At 45.4% G+C, this 5,894-nt stretch overlaps 1 protein-coding gene across 5 annotated transcripts in view; it reads left to right on the forward strand.

The window, feature by feature from the left end:
• Positions 1 to 522: 522 nt before the first annotated feature.
• Positions 523 to 5,894, forward strand: part of RFX3 (regulatory factor X3) — a 440,711-nt gene continuing 435,339 nt past the window's right edge. For 4 of the 5 annotated variants that reach the window (XM_082694413.1, XM_082694414.1, XM_082694412.1 and 1 more), the window contains exons 1-2: positions 523 to 670; positions 4,221 to 4,350. The gene's annotated coding sequence lies outside the window, so the exon portion shown is untranslated. Of the gene's footprint in view, positions 671 to 2,490; positions 2,653 to 4,220; positions 4,351 to 5,894 lie in introns of all 5 variants that reach the window. The other variant, XM_082694397.1, reaches the window with a different exon arrangement.

Genomic DNA, 5,894 nt, shown 5'->3' on the forward strand with positions numbered 1-5,894 from the left:
CTTTTCCAGATTTTTCTTAGAGGCATAGCATTTCAAGGCATGCTCCGACACAACCAGACTTTTCTTTTTTCCAGTTTTGCTGCGATGTAATGGACATGTAACATCGTATCAATCTAAAGTGTCAGTGTTTGGACAGTAAGGGGTTAACAAATGTGTGGTGGGAAGAAAGGGGCCATGTTGACCCCACCTGTTTTCTGGTTGGGATTTTTGTAGGTTGCTCGGTTGGTTGGTTTGTTGTTGTTTTTTGTGAGTAGGGGATGTGGGTGCAGGAATCTTAGTAGGGAAGAATAGGGAGAAAACACAAGGTGGCATTCTTCCTTTCCCTTTAAATCGTAATAGTGACGAGCACAACGGCATCAACAATGCCAGCCACGTCCAACATATTTTTCTCAATGTGTCATAACAGCCGGAGAAGTGGGGGCTGATGTTATCTCTGTTCTACCCGTGAGAAAACTCTCTCAGAGATTTTAAATAATTCGCCCAAGGGCACACAGTTAATAAGTAGCCCAGCTGAGATTTGAACCCAAGGTTTTCTCCTCCCGCCCCAAGCTACCTCTCCTCGGATCTTTCTCCAGCTGAACGGTAGAACTGACAGGGGATCTGGGGACCATCTCCCACTTCCTGGCTGAAACCGAGGGCCCAGAGGTGGGACCGAATCACCCCAAGGCAGGTCGGTGGCAGAGGGGCGGCTTCGGAGCCACTGAGGGCCAGCCCGGGGCTTTTTGCTCCATGGAGGGTCCCTTCCATGCTGCTGGGATACTTGTTACATAATGTTTAAATTTATGTAGGAATGTGACTAATCCACATTTTTTGGTGTTTGATCAGAGGCGGAATATAAATGAGGAAAGCACTTAATTGAAAAACTCCAGCAATGGGAGGGCCGGGGAGGGCTGAGGTCGAGAGCAACAATGAAACGCAGGCTGTGTGCTTGTTGTTAGACGGTTCTGGGTAGGAGCTGGTTTACCACGGCTGCTGAGATCACCTCCATGTTCGGGCTGAACGACTGCAGAGCGTCGCGGCTCATGTGTGATTGAGTCGAGGATGTGGTAATTACCCATCGTCCCGACTGATAGCTTCATCTGTGAATCGAGCAGAAATGAAATGTTTGTGGGGCTCCTACCTGCCTCCGACAACCGCGTGTGTTGTTCAGCAAAGCGCAGGGATCAAAGCAGGCTGCTCATCATTTCAGATTTCCGCTTTTAAAAAGTCATTACTTAAAATTTATTCTTGCTGTAGAAAAGAGCGCAATGAGTAGAATTGCCTTTCTTAAGAAACACCTGTCATTTGAAGATGTTCAAAGACTGTGGAAGGAAAATACCTATTTTAATCATCATTTGGTGTCCTCTCAATTATAATGATCTCAGAGCTCCGGTATAAAAATATAAAACATTCTGCTAACTTGGGTGAAACAGATCTCTAAAGGACTGATTGGTTGAGTAGATTATGATGCCCAGCTGATTCTAAATGTCAGCCTCTAGTCAACAAAACTGAAAAACGTGATCTCTAGGTGGCCGCTTTTGACCTGAAATTTTAAAAAGTCTAACGATTTAGAATGATCAGATTATTGAAACAAATTTACAGATTCCAGGTTGAAGTCCTTAGTAGCTAAGAAATTGCTGCGGTGAGTTAACCAAATGGTACCCCACATGCTACCTCCTTGCTCTGCCAATAAGAACCTCATTTTTTAAAAAAAATGTATTTATTTGGGAGAGAGATGGGGGGAGGGGTAGAAGGAGAGGGAGACAGAAGCCCAAGCAGACATGATGCTGAGCACGGAGAGCCCAACTTGGGGCTCCATCTCATGACCCTGAGATCAGACCTGAGCCGAAAACAAGAGTCGGAGGCTTAACCCAAGGTGCCACCAAGGCGCCCCAAGAACCTCATCTTCATTCCAGGATGATTCCTGCTTGGTATGGCCATGGGGCAGGGGGGGGGGGGGGTCTGGCTTAGTTTCATCCAGTCCTGTTGGCCCCATTCAACTTAGCAATAATGGGCTGAAGATCTGGTCAGGGGACAGAATTCCAGCCTTTGAAAGATGAGGGCAAGCCCGTCAGGAGGACGTTTAGAAATGCTCCCCGTTTGCACCCTTGGAAAAAGACAAAAGAGGAGGTGGCTCCGCGTCTGCCTCTGGGTGGTGTGGCCCTCGGGTGAAGGAGGGAAGGGAGAGTATCCCGGAGAACGAGAACTGGCCAGTCCTGTGGCTCCTGAAGTACATCCAGCTCAGTGAGCAAATTCATGTCTTTATTGGCCACAACTATAGCCCTCCCACGCGAACATTCAGTGGAATCTCCCGGAGGGTTTGTTAAAACACGGATCACTGGGGCCCACCCCCAGGGTTTTGGATTTAGGGTATCCCAGGGTAGAAGTGAGAATCTGTATTTCTGATTTCTAACAAGGTCCCAGGTTCTGCTGACTCTTTGGGCCTGGGGATCCTACTTTGATCATCGCTGCTCTCAAAGTCAATTTCAGCAAGAGTTTGTTTTTTTGCAGCTGAAAACACCCTAATTTATATGCACGGGGCTGCAAAGCCCATAAAGATATAAAGGCCTCCTGCCTTCCAAGTTCTAAGCCTGATTTCTGTGAAGCTACCCAGAAAGAAACATTCTGTCCTGCCTGTCCTTTCCGTCAACAGCGGGAATCTTCAAAAGCAAGGTGATCAGAATCTCAAAGCAGAATGTATTTCTAGACTAAAGAGCATAGGCCTTGGAGGAAGACAGTCCTGGACTTAGAATTTACTTAGATTTGCTAAGTTTTATAATTTTTTTAATAAGATTTTATTAATTTGAGAGAGAGCACAAGTCAGGTGGAGGGGTGCAGGGAGAGGAAGAAGCAGATGCTCAGCTGAGCAGGGAGCCCGATGTGGGGCTCGGTCCCAGGACCCTGGGATCATGACCTGAGCCAAAGGCAGAGGCTTAACCCACTGAGCCACCCAGGCGCCCCAAGTTTTCTGATTTGTAAATGGGAATTAAGACTTTATGCTATAGGCTGTGAACATTACACGAGATCACATGCAAAACACTTCTATATATGTATGTGTATATATATGTATATGTATGTATATATATGTAATGTTTTCTAACTGACTTCCTAACTGAAGTACAACACAGAGTTTAAAAAAAAAAAAAAGTCCTCATTATCCGCAGCTCTGTTATCTAAACTCCTGTCTTCATCAGCTTGTCAGTGGAAACAAAAGTCTTCATAATGCAAAAATATTTACCAACGAACTGTCCACTTAGAATTTTAACACTCACCCAGACATCTCTCCCCGCTGAAGAGGAGGGTCTGTTTCTGCCCTTCCCCACCGAAATATCTGTACCTGACTCTCTAGCAGGTTGTACCTTGTGAGTGTCTCCGGTAATAAGCATCCGTTGTAAATAGAGCTTGGAGACCTTGCAACAGGGCAAGATCTCATGAAGTTAATTAAAGTGAGGTTGAAAACGTAATCATGTCACTCCAAGTCCCTGACAGATGAGGGACTGGCAGAAGGCCACCCGTGAAAATTTCAAAGTGAACATCTGGAATTTGGATGCTAAGATAGGCTCTTCCAGAGAATGGCTTGAATATCAAAAGCTAAAGAGAAACTCTTGGTAAAAGCGGCGTATGTATTTTCACACAGAGATTCTCTCCACGATCATGCAGAAAAGACATGGAAACGGACAGTACCCTATTGTTATCAAATTATTTTCTCATTAAAATGACATCAGATAAGGGGCACCTGGGTGGCTCAGTGGGTTGAGCATCTGCCTTTGGCTCAGGTCTTGATCCCAGGGTCCTGGGATCATGTCCTATGTCAGGCTCCTTGCTCAGCAGGGAGCCTGCCTGCTCCTCCCTCTGCTTGTGCTCTCCGTCACTGTCAAGTAGATAAATAAAATCTTGAAAAAAAAAATTAATAACATCAGATGAAATAATCAGCATTTGCTCTGCTTTGGGGAAAAGAAAGAAACAATTGATATTATAATCTAAATCTTATAAGTATAAAGTTAAATATAGTTTCAGAATTTCAGTTTCATTTCTCAAGGTAAAATTGCACTTGAAACTTCTTCCCCCACCATTTATTTTGGAAGCTTGGATCTCTGGTATATGTGAATTCACTTTAAAATATTGAGGAAAACAGCAACCAAGACAATAAATAATATTACATTGTTTTGTACAGTACCTAAACTCTTTTCAGGACAAACTGACAACTGCTTTCTGATAACTATTCTTTTTTCTTCCCACAGTTACAGAAGCCTGGGCCAGTGCTGTCCACGTACATATGTTTTCCTGCCTTCTTTGAGTCTACATCTGGTGTATGAGATATAGTGAAAACGTTTTCTGGGAGTTCCAGTAAAGCTGCATAAAAGGCAAGAGGTATGCTTTTTCTTTTTTGCTTCCATTCAGCCTTCTGGGACAAGAGCAGGAGCTCCAGCAGCCATTTTGCACCATGAGTTGAAGACACATACTGAGGGTGATGGGATAGAAAGTTAGACCTCTTGGCCCCTAACATGATCACAGATCTACACCAGTCTCAAAATGTCTATTGTCAAATTTCTTTACACAACGGATACATAATTATTCTATTAAAACTATTTCACCTGGGGGTTTTCTGTATATCCCTCAGAATTCTGTCTAATAGACCCTCTGATATTTGCTGGGAATCTATTATTGATTCCTGAAGTGCATTTTTACTCATCACTTTGGACTACGATGATGTGGGGCATGGACCGGCAATGTGTGGAGACCGGGCAGGGAGGAAGACAGCCTCAGCTTCCGCATGAGGTAAAATGGCATCAAGCAAGGCAGTCCTATTCTGTCATTTGCTATCGGAGTTACCGCTGAGTAGGAAGGCACTCCGCAGGCTGTTGGTCGGTGATTCGCATCTGATGTGGAGTCTGAGGTGTTTGAGCAGAAGAGCCCTCGCGATTATCCAATGCAGCCTCTATATATTTCCGGAGTCCCCTCTCCATTGTCCCCGCAAGCTGGTCATCCAGCCTGTGCAAGAGCTCTCTGGCAAGAGAGCCTGAGGGCGCGCTCGAAAACAAAAGCGAACAAGTCGTGATTCATCGCCTTCCAAGCAAACAACCACTTGGGTCACCACAAGAGGTAGGTAGACCTCTGGAATGGGATAGACTTTGTGGGCTTGCCGCATAGTGTCTGTGACCTGTGGGGCTCTGCAGAATACTTGTTGACCGACTGATAATTTTCTGGGGCTGGTGAGAAGGGGACATGACTACTGTGTCTGAGGACAAGGAAATCAGCCGTCATTGGAGGGCATGATGGAGGCACAAATAAGAAGTATTGGACAAAGTTAGTAGTTTTTAGTTTTTTATTCCTCTCTCTCTCTCTCACACACACACACACACACACACACACACGCACTGGTGAAGCCTTCTGTGCTCATGGTATTTTTCCTTTGTCTAAATATAAGAGGCCATGGGCAGCTCTGGGCTCTCTTATCTTTTTCACAGACACCTGCCTCCCCTTGGTCCTGGGATTCAATCCCTTGATCACTATCTCCCCCTTCAGCCATCAGCTCCCCGTCGACAATATAAATGTCACTTTGAAATAACCGTCCCTGCTATTTCCTGGGAGGACGCCAGGAAAAGCTGCACTTTTGCAGGAGTTGGTGTTGCATTGTAGGAGTCCACATAAATCAGAGGGGCCAGGGCGCCAGTCCTGCTCCTTGAGGGTTTTCTAGTTAATCTCTTAAGCTAGACTTTGTGTCAAGGGAAAATACACAGCAACCGACCGGCCTTGCCTTGGGCCTCTATCCCCCTCCCCGCCCCCCTTCTTCATGATCGTAAATCCATATTCTGTCAGAAATTAAGAGGTCATAGGTAGTGGTTTTGTAACTTAAAAACCAGGCAGAGTGGCATTGGACATTTTGGCAAAATGCGTGTTGCAGACGGGCGGGC

This window comes from Mustela nivalis (assembly GCF_964662115.1).
Source record: "Mustela nivalis genome assembly, chromosome: 13".
NCBI lineage: Eukaryota > Metazoa > Chordata > Mammalia > Carnivora > Mustelidae > Mustela > Mustela nivalis.